This window comes from Siniperca chuatsi, linkage group LG16 (genome assembly GCF_020085105.1).
Source record: "Siniperca chuatsi isolate FFG_IHB_CAS linkage group LG16, ASM2008510v1, whole genome shotgun sequence".
In the NCBI taxonomy this organism is placed as follows: Eukaryota; Metazoa; Chordata; class Actinopteri; order Centrarchiformes; family Sinipercidae; genus Siniperca; species Siniperca chuatsi.
The window spans coordinates 5,676,746-5,692,232 of NC_058057.1; the positions used below are offsets into that span (position 1 = coordinate 5,676,746).

The 15,487-nt window shown below is 42.8% G+C and overlaps 2 protein-coding genes across 2 annotated transcripts in view; both read right to left on the reverse strand.

The window, feature by feature from the left end:
• The window catches only part of LOC122863541, a 314,269-nt gene that overhangs the window by 150,580 nt on the left and 148,202 nt on the right, over positions 1-15,487 (reverse strand). The window lies entirely within an intron of this gene.
• Positions 1-15,487, reverse strand: part of cnih3 (cornichon family AMPA receptor auxiliary protein 3) — a 142,667-nt gene that overhangs the window by 114,218 nt on the left and 12,962 nt on the right.

Here is a 15,487-nt window from a genome sequence, read left to right on the forward strand (position 1 = left end):
TGTGGGTGTATGTGTGTGTGCAGAGTAAGGAAAATGGGATTACTGTTTGCTTGTGTGATACAAAAATGTTATCCATGCACTGTGTGCTATATGACAAAGAAAGAGAGGAAGCAGTAGCATGTGAGTTTGTACATGTGAATGTGTGTGTTAGCCCAGTATGGGGAATTAACATCAGTCATACGGCAGAGGTTTGCACCAATCCCGGGTTATTTCCCTGGGCTTGCCCCCGCACTGACAGGCAGCTCTTTACATGTTATTTCCCAATGGATCCCAACAGCGATCCTGGCTCATTGCCTCACTCTGTTACAGTGTGTTAGCCTCCCTCGGGTTGTTCCTCATGGGCGATGAGAACACACATACACACACACAGTCTTCATGGGTGCATAAATCCAAGCATAAAGTGAAGCACTGTATGTATTCATGCACAGGAACACACTCTTCCACAGAGACACACACATAAAAGTGCAACAGAAATACCTCACCTATACATCCTTATGTGCACCACACGAAAAGAACATTATAGACTGGATGTTCTAAGTGGATGGCAGACTTAAAGAATCATTCAATTTTTCGTCTTTTCACCATCAGTTCTGTCACTTATGATAGTATTGTACTCAAAGTAAATGCTGAGATGTGGAAACATGACAGCATTGCTAAAATAAAGTTTGATGAAGCAAGGAACAATGAGTGGTTAGACGATAAAACAGTTTATACAGATTATTAAACTACCTCATTCACCCATCCATCCATTAGCAGCAGATTAAACATCCTGTGGGGCATCTGTGGTGCGAGATTTTTTTTTTTCTGGTGATCCATTATCTAAATCTGATCAAAAAAGTTTTCGCTCCTGTGTTTATGACTTAAGAACAGGTGAATTTTTTTTCCCCACAGGATAATTTTTCTGAGTTCCTTTAAAAAAGTAAAAAAGTATTTTATCAGTGAAACAGACAGAAAATACTTTTTTTTCATCTGTGAAAGATTTGAAAGTCAAGTGAGATGTTTTTCAGGCTCATTTTTTTCAAGTTTTTTTTTCATCTGTTAAATGCAATCAAGGGCAAGTGAGAATTTTTTGTTGTTGTTGTAATACCCATTTTGGCCACAAGAGGCTGAACTGCACCACTAGGCTGAAGTCATACAGTCCTTGATGTGCCCCATTAGAAGCATTCATGCTCTGTTCCAGGTGAGTCATAATTCTTCCAGGTGAGTTTTAATTTCTCCATGCACTCTAAACACAAGGTACATAAAGTATATTGTGTGTTATGTAACATTACTGTCATGAAATTTATTTTAATCTGCCATTAGTGCTATCGGCGGAAAAAACTCCTCAAATACAATAATATGTAATGTACGGAAATACAGTTTATCTTTATGGATTATATTGATGCCGAATTGACAAGAAAACTATGGACGTTTGATGCCCTTTATCTTGTGTTTCTAGAGTTATGTGTTTTTTTATAGACACCTAAATAATTGTTAAAGTCATATTTCTTAAAGGGAGTGGAGTGGGGTGGAGAGCGCAGGGAGCTTTAGTTTAATTCAAACTACTAATATGTATATTTTTTAACATTTTGTCACCACTGCAGAAACTAGGTAACTGCTAAAGTACGATAAGGTTGCCTGACATTGACTGCTATTAGCTATTGATTTGATTAATGGTTTAAAATGTGTGTATTGATTACTGACGGTGGCTGATCAGGCTAATTATCAGCTAATTGTACCTACTCAGTTACTAACAGCAGTATGCAGTACATTGTTGCCTTCTATGTGCGTGTTTCCTAATTAAACATGATGTGCTTGATGATGTTATTAATCGGAATACCCTGTTAATGTTCCTTGTTGCTATTTTTTAACAGCAGCTTTATTTGTCATGATTGAAGGCTCTATATTGCAGAGATGGCACTTTCAGCTGTTAATTAAATGAAAATGTTCCTGCCATACCTCCCCTTGCCTGTGTCACTAATCTTGCATCCCGACTTTTAACTATAACTAGGCGCCCTTCACCTTTTATGAGTGGGATGTTTTACAGTACCAATAAAGATTTTTAAAAATGACCCTTATGAGTGGGACATTTGAACACTTGCTGAGGGAATAGGTTGATTTTGTACATTTAATTAAAGCTATACACAACAGAATAATCACTAAGGATACATTTTGATTTTGGTCATTTAAATTAATATGGTTATTATTCATATTTATGATATAGAATTGGACTCTTAATCAGTCCTTCATTTGACAGTTGAACCACAGACAATTGGTTCTCAAACCTTTTCATGTCAAGAAGCCCAAATTGATATGTAACAAGCCATGGACTACCCATTTGATAAGATTTTTGTCCCAGGGATCCCTGAATCTATACTGAAAGTGGGGAGATAACCGTGGAAAGATTACCTCTGATTAGAATAGTCATACATTATGCTAACTTCTAGCAGAAGCCTAACATTTGACTTGTGGGTCCAACACTTCCATTCTAGAGGTGTAAGCCACATCAGTGAAGGAGGAGGCCATGTAAGGTTAGTAAGCTTTTTTTATTTATTCAATTAATAAAATACTCAATTAACAGCAAGTATGGCTCTGAATGATGCCATCTTGTTTCACAGAGGGCAGAATGAGACCTACACACAATGGTGGCTAAAACTACAAAAATCAGACCCATGTAGTAAGCTGGTGTTATCCTTTAAGAGAAAATCCACCATAAAACAGAATTTCATCCCCTAGATCTTAGAATGTTCAGTCAGTCATGATCAGAAGCAACATTTGCCCCTGAGCTGCAGACCAGAGGACCAAAACTCAAATCTGTGACATGCTCAGAGGGTGATTCCTGCTGAAGATCTGCTGGCAATGACTATGGGTTCTGTTTTTACAAATGCAGTTCTATTATGATGTGGATGTTCACTTTAACATATTTCTTTGAAGTCAAGGTTGGCTGGCAGTAACAGCAAACAAACTGGCACCCTCTGCTTCTCTCTTGGCACGCTGAATTCTGCATAAACACTGTGTTTCAATGCAGACTGTGGCTGCTAGTGGACTGACACCTTGCTGCAAGGGAAAAAGGGGGGAACAGAGAGATGGGTGTAGCCTAATTGATTGTGTTTTAGTGTGTGTATGTGAATTTGTGCTCATTACCACCATAATTCAGTGGGTTAAAGCTATGACCAAACAGAAACATGCTTTTACTTTCATGCAGCCTTCAAGGCATTCACATGGAAATAACAAGATTAAAAACAACAACAGCAATCAGAGGAACCTCCACTCTAATGTGAAAGACTACAAGGTCCACTTTAATTATTCAAAGTCTTGTCTCTGTTATTCATTGGCATTTTAAACACATTCAGTATGGGTTAATTTTCTGCAATTTAGAACCCAGTGAAGCCGGTGCCAAACACTAAGTCTAATATGCATCAGCCAATTGACATCTGAACGGTGCTGGACTTAATTCATGCAATCTGTCTGTTTCTCTGCATTAACCAAAAGGCATAATGCAAAGTTTACACCACAGGCTGCCCAATTTCCACACAAGGAGCATTACATTTTGTATGTTATCTCAAGCAGAGAGTAAAATGCACCGCCTAGCAAACAAAGAATGGGAAAAGGTCTGGTGTGACTGAGCCTGTGTTGGTCTTTATCGCTTGTGATTATTTTTTTAGTAACAGCAGGTTTAATAATCACATGTTAGGGAAGCAAAAACAGCCATTAAAATGGCTGCCAATTGTCCAGCACAGTTTGGATGCCTTACAGACAAATCCATATGCAAGGATTCTCGCTCAGGGAAGGATAGCCTGCTTCACATATTGATGTTGTTTTTGAAAAGTGGAGCTAAGAAGGAAACAAAAATTTTTGCTACACTTTTGTTTTACACCTGTAAAACACTGAGGAGCGAATTCACAAAGAATGAATTGTGGCCGCTGATAGCACCATAAATTGCACATCATTTGAGCATCACTGCTATCTGTGCCGTCTCAAGGTCCAATTCACAAAAGATATTGTGCTAATGATATTACAGCACAAACACGGCCATAAAGTTTTGCAGCTGGGTGCAATTTGCCATTGTTTTGCGTGTGTTAAATGTTCATCTACACTTCTCTGTTGTGGTCCCAGTAATATTTGTTCTTAAGATGTAGGTGCTCTTCATTGTGCCCCCCCCCAAACCTCTCTCTCTCAAAACCTAACACGGCAGCGGCGGATGGCCGCCCTCTATTGAGTCTGGTTCTGTCCAAGGTTTCTGCCTCTTAAAGGAAGTTTTTTCTTGCCACTGTCGCCAAATGCTTGCTCATGGTGGAATTTGTTGGCTCTGTGTAATTGATATTATAAAGAGTACGGTCTAGACCTGTTCTATAGGAAAAGCGCAATGAGATAACTTTTGTTATGAATTGCCGCTATATAAATAAAATTGAATTGGATTGAATTTATTTTTGTCATATTTATGCAGGTTATTGGCCGCAAAAACCAAGCAATCCTCTTTTGAATTCACCCCTGAATGTATTAGGCTTCTATATATCTACATTTTAAGAACAGTTTTACCCTTCTAGGAAGTATAGACGTGTATTGGGAACATCAAGATGTTCCCTCTCCTGCAGACTTCACAGAGGTCACTGGCTGGCTGTTCATGTGCTGGGAGTTGGCTTGTGTTTTAATCATTAACATGTTCCTGTCAGTGTCGTCCTGTGTCTATACTGAACACTTTGGCAATGGGAGATAGCTCTGATGCTTGTAAACACTGCTGGCACAGTTAACCCCTTCCTGCACTGTGACAAGATCAAATTTAACAAAACTCTTCCTTCCGGAAATTTCTATATCAGCATTCTGTATGCATAATTCAGCTGTCAGGACTTCAGGCACCAAAGACAAATAATAAGCGCATATGTAGCTATACAGAACATCAACTGAGTATATTCAACACATATAGAACTGTTCACATAAAGCAGGTGTGCGGCCACACCTTCTGACTGGCCCAAGAAATGATGCTGCAGTGACATTACTGCAGGACAATATTTGCGTTTGTCCTGAAATCAATGGCAGGAGATACATTACCATGGAAACATTGATTCCAGCAGCACTTGCTTCCTTAACCTTACAGGGTGTTAGTGAGACAATATTGTGAAGGTTCATCTTTTTTCATACCTATGGGAGGTCACCAAAGGCAGTCGGTAAGCATAACAAATGTAAGTAATAGACAAAGAAAGCAAGCACACTTTTCAAACCAAATATTGCCAATTTTCTGTCATTATTTAAATGTGAAGAGCTAGTGAATTGGCAGTTGAAATAAGAAGAAAGAAAGAACTGGAAAGGAAAAGGAGGGAGGATGAGGATCACCCATATAATCCTACAGTGTATGCGCACAATGCATAGTGGAACAATGAAACAGTGAAGTCAGAATGATGGATGAGGAGCCAGCAGGGGTTAATGAACACAGATCGATGCTGAGCCAACCCAGCTATATACTGAATGCCTCCTCCATTATAGTCTCTGGTGCCAGAAAGCCCTGTTGACTATTTGCTTCATTGAGATTACAAATAATTGTATCACCTATGCATTTCTTCCCCCAATGTCTTTCTAGTCCACCTTAAGCACATGCTACTTCTTAGTTTGTACAGTTTAGGGTAGCGTGGTGGAAAATCACTGTAGCTCTGTATGCTACTGTAAATGCTAGGTGAAACCCAGAGTACCTGAATTTACTTCTTTTTGTTCTGTCATTTATAGACGTGTCTCCACCTTTAAGCATGTTTCCCCTCTTCATATTTCCTTGGGTTTTGTTTTATAGTATTATAAGACAACACTGTACATTAAGGTACTCAGAATCAAGGTTTTGGCCTTTATTGATGATGATATGTCATTCCCGCTTTTCCCCACATTAGTCCTATCCTCTTTTGTATATTGTATTTCATAGATATCATGGTACATTTCCAAATTTGGCAAATTTGGGTTTCATAAAACCTGGGTCTTATTTTCATAGTATTTCGGTAATAATAACATTGTACTCATTGTTGAGATTTGAAAATGTGTGACTAAAAAGTAGTCAGATGTAGCAAGAAACACAAGCTTTCAGACAATCATACAGTTTTAAACAACCCACTAGGTTAGCCAAATTTACTAAGAGGAGAAAGACAAGATGGACAGTAAAAATATTACCCAAACTATCTGTTGTGCACATCATAGTGTTCTGACTGACTTCCTGGTTAAACTTTGACCTGCTCTACTTGCCGTACACAGTTTTCTTCTGCAGTGAAGGATTATTACCAACATTATGGGTGTGCTCTCTTTTGGTTTAATGTCTAAGTGGTTTAGATAATCTGTCTGGCTTGTTTACAACCTGTCTGAACGTCTTGACTGCCTGTGTTTCTCGCCCTATTAGACTTTATTGTTAGCCTGAATATCAGACAGAATTGCCATTGTTTTATTTAATTCACTCAGCCTGAGATTATGTTCTTGTTAGCCAATTTCTTGTTTGCCCCTAATAAGTGGTGAGTTATGTATCCAGATGTATCTACATACGAAAACTGGTGCCGGTTGCTAGGATCAGTTAATAATGTTTTTTCCCCTCGATGAACAAAGTCATTTTTGAGTTCTTTAAGTTGACTTACAACCCCCTGTAGTCTACTGGCATCAGAGCAACATATTTTACAAACAAAGAGCAAGCCATAATATTAGACAAATGCGAATAAGTTAAACACATAATCCAGGTTAAAAGCAACACAGTTGCAACTGCCAATTGCAGGAAGGACAGCTGGCAAAATAAATAAATAAATCGCTGACTGTGTGAATGTGTAAGTTAATAGACACATAATATCACTGCCCCTGTCATAATGTACGATCAGCAAAGATGCAAAACACAGAGGGGTATCAATGACAAAGTCACTGTTTATTTGAACAACACAGAATCACGGTGAATGGATTTTTCCCCTGAGTGGTAAATCCAGCGCCATCTTCAGCAGCCTCTGGGGAAGCAGTGAAGATTCAGGAGCAGAGACTGGAGAAGCGTATACTGGCCCGGCTTGGGTAGAGTGATGTGTGGATCCAGACAGGAAGTAGACTCGTGACGTGGAGCAGACGGCGATGTGTAGACCCAGACAGGCAGCGGATCCGTGGCGTGGAGCAGGCGGTGATGTGTAGACCCAGACAGGCAGCGGATCCGTGGCGTGGAGTTGGCTGGGTCAGAGAGGTATGGCTCGTGAGGTGTAGCTGGCAGAGTCTGGGAGTCAGCAGGCAAGGGCAGCATTGCAGGAGAGACAGGTAGACAGGCAGGTAGGGATCCGGAAGGAGACGGGAGCTGCGATCACTGGCATAGGATAACTCTGAGGCAGAATTAGATCAGGATCAAAAAAACAAGGCAACTAGAAAAACCTGCAAAGATACTTAACTTCTTTAAGCACAGCACCTTAACATAGGAGTCATGCAAGTGTACAGAGACAATCTGGCGCTGGTGGGGTGGTTGAGCCTGGTATTTGAGCTGTGGAGTCTGATGAGTAATTGAAGTCAGGTGAGTCAGTGATCAGCAGCAGGCGGGAAACCAAGGAGCCAGACCAGAAGACACACACACGCACACACATCTTGGGTCGAGCAGAGGACACACAAGAAACACAAGGAGAGGAGAGCACACAGGAGCATGCAGGGATGGGCAGCGTATGGCAGCCCCATCATTAGGACACGAGTAGCTCTAACAATAATTACATTTGTGTATTCCATTAAATTAATGTGTTACTTAGATGTATTCTTTTTTTGTGAACAACTTTTTATTAGTTCACGTAAAGGTAGTGTGTGGAGTTTTCAGGAAATCCTTGTTATTTATGACACTGATGGCTGTTAAGTGAACTGCAGTCAGCATCCTGTTGCTCGCACTCCATAGGCGCAAATGTGCATCCTGGGCATTGGCCAAAACAGTGAACACAAACACAGCCCCCGAGACTGACGGAGGCCAGTTTGACAACCGGGAATACACTACAGAGGTGATTTACAGTGGCTCCAGCCAAGACTCTGACTCCGGTGACGACGATGACACGGCGTGTTCAGGAGGGGACAGGAGAGGCGTGAAGCGGGAGAGGAGCGAGAGGGAAGCATCCGTCAGTGCCCACCTCCGGAGGCCTGAGCCGGGATTACGGCGGGGTCAGCCCTGGGGTGCCAGGAGCCAAACCCGGCAAGAAAACCACCTTGGTAGTGTATTCCCTGTCGTCAAACTGGCCTCCGTCTGTCCTGGAGGCTGTGTTCCGTCCCGGTCCAGCCGTGTTAACTGGGAGGCTGCTGAGCCCTGTTCTGTTGCCCGCTCTCCTAGCACCTTGAGCCCATTTTGGCGGCGCTCCCTGCCAGCATTCCCCACTGGGTCCCGGGGCTGAAAACCTCCTCCTCCTGGTGGTCCAAAGCTCAGGTGCTAGCAGTGTAAACAACACCCAGTCCGGACAGAGACAGCTAATATGTGTGCTAGCTCCACGGCTAACTGAGCTAGCTGGTGTCTAATTATAGCTATTGAATAAGTTCTATGTACGAATCTTAGGTGAATGGTTTGGTGATTAGCATAGTTTAATGTTATTCCAAATGGTTTTCCAAGCTATTTCAGGAGAAATCAAACTATAGTCATTGCATTATTTTGGTATACATTGTTGTTACAGTTCCGTTGGTATTGTTAGTATTGTACAGTTGATTTGTAAGGTCATATTTGGAAGTTCAGAATTCAATGGAACTTTGTACACCTTCAGGGCAGAATGAAGCGCAAGCATAGGAAAAAAGAAAAACGTGGTAAGTTATACTATTACTGTAGTTCTTGGAATGTACGGAGACAATTAGTATTAAACAGCTGTCCGAGTAAGTAGATTCCATAATATTGTATGATACTGCCACTTTGTTTTAAAGTTAGTGTAGTTAGTCACTAGTTTCCTGGTTATTAGAACATTTGCAATAATAGGACTAAAATGCATTTTAGCTTGTTTGAGGGGGACTCCTGCATAAATTATATCCTGTAATCTATGTGGGTAAACAAAATTTTCTTCCAGAGAACGCCAGGATTTATAGTGCGCAAACCAGACCAAACTTTAAAATTTGGGACACCCCCCATCCTCCAGTTGATTTCGCTCTCTGGAGAGTTGTAAATTTAATCCTTAGTCTTTTGTTGTTCCAGATGAAACCAGTGACCAATCAGAATCAGAATCAGAAATACTTTATTTATCCCCGAAGGGAAACTCTTTGTTACAGCCGCTCGTCTTTACGTCAGTGCACACAGGAGAAAGTACTAGCAAAAAAATATATAATACAATACTCTATAAAAACTATAAAAAACAGGTCAGAAAATAAATTAAGTACCAAGTGGGTATAAGTATAAAATAAGTAGTACCAAGTGGGTTTACCGTTTGATGATGATAATATGGTATAAATGCAATGTAATAATATAAGTAATAAGTAGTATTGCAGCAGCAGGTATGAATAATAAATAGGAAAAAAAACAACAACTAAATATTGCACATGAGTATTACATGGATATTGCACAGTTAGTCAAGTATTGCAGAGATGTAATGATCAATGTCCAGTTTAGTGACCTAGGGTCATACAGACTAACACTTAGAGGGAGGAGTTAAAGAGTTTGATGGCCACAGGCAGGAATGACTTCCTGTGGCGCTCTGTGGTGCTTTTGGGGGGGATGAGTCTTCCGCTGAAGGTGCTCCTTTGCTTGACCAGCACGTCATGGAGTGGGTGGAAGACACTGTCCAAGATGGCATGAAGTTTGGCCAGCATCCTCCTCTCCTCTCTGACACCACCGCCAGAGAGTCCAGCTCCACCCCCACAATGTCACTGGCCTTACGGATCAGTTTGTTGAGTCAGTTGTTGGCGTCCGCTACCCTTAACCTGCTGCCCCAGCATGCAACAGCATACAGGATAGCATGGCCACCACAGACTCATAAAACATCTTCAGCATTGTCCGGCAGATGTTGAAGGACCTCAGCCTCCTCAGAAAATAGAGGCGGCTCTGGCCCTTCCTGTAAACAGCTTGAGTGTTCTTAGCCCAGTCCAGTTTATTGTCTAAGTGTACTCCCAGGTACTTGTACTCCTCCACAATGTCCACACTGACCCCCTGGATGGAGACCGGAGTCACTGGTGCCTTGGCCCTCCGTAGATCCACAACCAGCTCCTTAGACTTTGTCGCATTGAGCTGCAGATGGTTCTGCTCACACCATGAGACAAAGTTCCCCACCACAGCCCTGTACTCCTCACCACTGCTGATACATCCCACCACAGCAGAGTCATCAGAAAACTTCTGAAGGTGACAGGACTCTGTGTGGTAGCTGAAGTCTGTGGTGTAGATGGTGAAGAGGAAGGGAGAGAGGACAGTTCCCTGAGGGGCCCCAGTGTTGCTGACCACGCTGTCCGATACACAGTGCTGCAGGAACACATGCTGTGGTCTGCCAGACAGGTAGTCCACAATCCAGAACACGAGGGGGGCCTCCACCTGCATCGCTGCCAGCTTCTCCCCCAGCAGGGCTGGCCGGATGGTGTTGAAAGCACTGGAGAAGTCAAAAAACATGATCCTCAGAAGTGCTTGCCGGCTTGTCCAGGTGGGTGTGGATGCGGTTAAGCAGGAAGATGATGGCGTCCTCAACTTCCAGCCGGGGCTGGTAGGCGAACTGAAGGGGGTCTACCCATGGGCCGCAGCTGTTCCAGCACTAGTCTCTCAAGGGTCTTCATTATGTGGGAGGTCAGTGCCACCAGTCTGTAGTGCTTGGAGCCACTGGGATGTGGCGTCTTTGGCACAGGAACGAGGCAAGATGTCATCCACAGAACAGGGACCCTTTGAAGACTCAGGCTCAGGTTGAAGACATGTTGAAGAACTCCACATAGCTGGGGGGCACAGGCTTTTAGCACCCTGGGGCTAATGCCATCGGGGCCTGCAGCCTTGTTTGAGTGAAGTTTCATCAGCTGTCCTCTCACCTGGTCAGCAGTCACACACACAGCAGAGATTACAGGTGGGGGAGTTGGGGAGTCATTAGTCAGAAGAGGGCCGTTAGCCTGATGGGGAGGGGGGAGCAGAGTACTCAGAGGAGCTTGAGGGCCGACAGCAGCTGAGTTAGAGGGGGGATGAGCTGGAGCCGGTGTGTCGAATCTGTTAAAGAACAGATTAAGTTCGTTGGCCCTGTCCAAGCTGCCTTCAACTCCCCTGCTGCCAGTCGGTCTGAAGCCAGTGATGGTCTTCATGCCGCTCTAGACCTCCCTCACGTTGTTCTGCTGGAGTTTCCGCTCCAGCTTCCTCCTGTACTTCTCCTTGGCTTCCCTGATTTTCACCTTCAGGTCGGCCTGGATTGCCCTCACCTCCTCCCTATTACCATCAGTAAAGGCCCTCCTCTTGGCATTCAGGATGTCTTTGATGTCCTTTGTTACTCACGGTTTGTTATTTGGATAACAATGGATCATCTTAGTTGGGACATTGCAGTCCACACAGAAGTTAATGTAGCCAGTAATGCACTCAGTGAGCCCATCAATGTCCTCTCCATGAGGCTCATAGAATACATCCCAGTTTGTCACCTCAAAGCATTCCTGCAGTGTCTCATAGGCCTCCCCTGACCATCTCCTCACTGTCCTTGTGGTCGCGGGCTGCCTTTTAACCAGAGGCACATAGCAGGGTTTGAGTTAGACCAGGTTGTGCTCTGACCTACCCATGGGGGGATGGGGGAAGAGCTTTATGCGTCCTTAACGTTAACATACAGCAGGTCCAGTGTCCTCTCCTCTCTAGTAGGACAACTCACATACTGGGTGAAATTAGTCAGTGTTGTTGAAACACTGACATGGTTGAAGTCACCTGAGATTAATATGAGTGCACTCAGGTGTTGAGTCTGGAGTTGTGCTATGGCGGTGTGAATGGCGTTGCACGCTGATGCCGGGTTAGCAGAGGGGGGGATGTAAACAGCCACAACAATGGCAGATAATATGGCCGCAGTCCCACAGCTATCAGTTCAATGTCCGGGCTACAGATACTCTGCTTGATAGTAACGTGACCAGGGTTACACCATCTGTTGTTAACCAGAACAGCAAGCCCGCTGCCTTTCCGCTTACCGCTCCCGGTGTGATCCCTGTCGGCCCAAACAGTCTGAAAGCCATCAATGGAAACGTTATGGTCCGGGATATCCTGGTGTAGCCATGACACTCACAGAACTTCGTCTGACTCCGGGCTAACGCCGTTAGCTCGTCCATTTTATTCGCCAGCGATTTCACATTGCCCATGACGAGAGAAGGCAGACACGGCTTAAATCTATTATTCTTAAGTCTCTTTTGTCTGCACCCCTCTCTTCCCTCGCCGCTTCGGTCCACCTCTGCAACCTCCGTGTGTCCTCCTCCAGATCTCAGTGGGGACATCGGTAGTCCTGGGCACCATGCCGCTCGGCTTCATCGCGATCAGCTGTTCCCTGGTGTAAACAGTGCGGCCAAACAGCTGATCTGTAGCGGTGCCCTGACCGAGTAGCAGGAGAAGAAGTTCCACGGCGAGAAAATGTACCAAAACACTTTCTACTCTCATTTTCGTAAAGAGCGTAGTTTAAATTATACTTACACACAAGTTACTTAAGTTTGTAAGAAAAGGGACAGCTAAAAGTTGGAAAAAGTAAGACAACAAGACAGAGCTATGGCAACAGGCAGCATGCGGGCTGGCGCATGCGCACTAACACTGTACTAACAATGTAATTTATCCCAGTACTCAAACTGTGGATCAATCTGGGAAGCATTGAGCCGGGAACATTTATTTGAGGTAATACCTTCATTTTTATGTTTGAGATCCTGGCCCAGGTTCCAGTTCTAGTGTAACTGTAGTTTCTAGAGTTGGGAAAATGTCAATTCCTAGGTATTTAAATTGATTTTCAATTGGGATATTAAATTGGGTCAAATCATCACCAGAACTTCTTAGAGGTAAGAGAGCAGATTTTTGCCAATTTATTTTGTAATTTATGTTATACTACTGAAATCTGAAAATAACTTAACTAATAGAGAGAAGCACATCATCTGCATACAGTGATATATGGTGAATGGTGTTTTTTATTGTAATAGGTGCAATATTGGTGGATTGGCAGACTGGCAAGAGGCTTAAGGGATAGAACAAATAATAAGGGAGACCCCTATTATCCCTGGCGAGAACCTCTAGAGACTGGGAAATGTGGTGAACAGGCATTGCCTGATTACACCATTGCACCTGGGTTTGCGTAGAGAACTTTAATATACTTAATGAATTGTTGGCTGAGACCCATGTGACCTAATAGGGCGCAGAGGTAATCCCATTCAAGTCTGTCAAATGCGTTTTCGGCATTGAGAGTTAAAACTCTGCATGTAGTGAGAAAATCTGAACAATCCGGAGTAGAATGTAAAATGTGTAATAATCTTGTCAGATTGCCTGAGCTAAAGCCTGTGTGATCACAGTGGATAAGTTTCCCATGGTATTTGTTGAGACGACGTGCTAGTACTTTAGCATATATCTTCATGTCTGCATGAATTAATGATATTGGCCGGTAGGTAGTACAATATGCTGGATCTTTATGATTTTTGAGAAGCAATGATATTAATGCTGTATTTGTTTGCTTTAGGAAGAAGCCCTTTCTAATTATTATTATTATTATTAGTAGTATTATTATTTATCATTTCCAAAAGCATGGAACCTAATTCAGACCAAAAGTTAATATAAACCTCGATGGGCTAGGAGATTTACTCAAGTTCATTTCTTGTACTGAGACCTATAATTATTTTAGGGAAATATCTGCTCCAAAGTCAGTTGCTTCTGTTTCGAATAGTTTTCTCATGTACAAGTCAGTGAAAACAAATCTTATATCTGTCTTTATTGAAAGTAAATTCAGACTTGTAAAGTTTCTCACAAAAACATGACAAAATATTTAATACATCATTTCAGTTGGAGTAGTTACTATATTGCCTCCTGAGGATTGTATTGCACACCTGTCTCTCATTGGAACAGAGCCAAAGAACTAACTGATATGAGGCCCTGCTACCATTAAAATAATGATGTTCTCTAGATTTTTGAATTAGGAACTCAGCTTTTGCTCTAAATAATGCATTTAGCTCATTTTCCACCAAGTTAAGCTCGTAAATAGCAAAAGGAGCTTTGTTGTGCTTTCTCTGTCTCTCCAACTTAACCATTCTTTCCTGAAGAGAACGATTTAAAAAAATGAGCAAATGATGTAACATAATTTTTTATGAAACCCTTAATCGCTTCCCAAATGTACCTGAAATCTTCCACTGATTCCAAATTGAGAGAGATAAATTCGTAAGTTTGGATTTAAATTGGGAACAAAAATGATTTGATATTAGAGTAGTGTTGAACCTCCAGCGAGGTGAAAATGTAATCTATTCTTGAATATGATTTATGTCTGATTGAAAAAAAAACTCTTGGATTACGAGATCTCCATATATCCAACAGGCTGACCTAACAGGCTGATATAACATACATTGCTGCAAAGCCTTGGAACAGGATAACTGGGAACCACTCACTGAAGGATTAGATTTGTCCAATATCAGATTTATAGTAGCGTTCATATCTGCACTGATCACTAAATAATAATCTGATAATCTGTTTCATTAACATGTTAGATAATGTTGAAAATATTTTTTTTTCATAGTTAGCTGGAGCATATGCGCTGACAAGTGACCAGTGTCAATAATGTTTATATTTAATGAACATCTGATTACAACTAAGATGCAAACTAATGCAAATTAACATGGTAAAAGTTTTTAGTCATTGGACGTGTGGATCTTTTAAGTTGGCTGTCAACTCGACGTGGTTCATCGGACTGCCTCCACTGCTGCTTGCTCAGCTAGGTTTGTTTTTAGCCTGGTGGCTAGGCTAGCCAGTCGCTTCTATTGAGGATTTTAAGCTCTTAGCACATTTACGTACTAAATGCAAGTGTGATGGCTGAGTGTGGATCTTGTCACATTACTATTTCAAAGCTGAAGAAAAGTATTGCTTGTCTGGAAGCTGAACTCAGAGAAAAAGACAAGCTCATCCTGGAGTTCTCCACTGTCACCTCGGCCCAGGCAAAACACCTTACAGTCCTCAGCTCCTCTGGCTGCGGCAACCGGAATGCGACCATCCCATGTCACTCCCCTGACTGCTCCACTCCAGTATTGGACAATGATCCCTTCCGTGGCTCGGCTCCATCATCAGGCACTCCGGAGCATGAGGCTGTTTCAGCTAAGCAATGACCATTTCTACTCCTTGACAAGTCCCAGTGGAGGCACGGTCACTCGTCGGCAGGGGTGATGAGAAGGCTCCATGTGAACCAGAGCACTGGACTGTAGCCTACAAGGATGGACATGGTGCAAAGCGCCTGCTTCCCCCTCCTTCACTTCAGGACCTCCCGCTGGCTAACAGGTTGGACATCCTGGGTATACAGGACTTTCCTCCACTGGAGGGATGCTCCCACTTTCCAGCGGTCAAGTCCTCCACCTCCTCTCGCCGCAAGTTGCTGAAAGAGGGCGTGATCAGGAGAAGCTCGGAGGTCTCACTCGTCCGGAGACAGCAGGG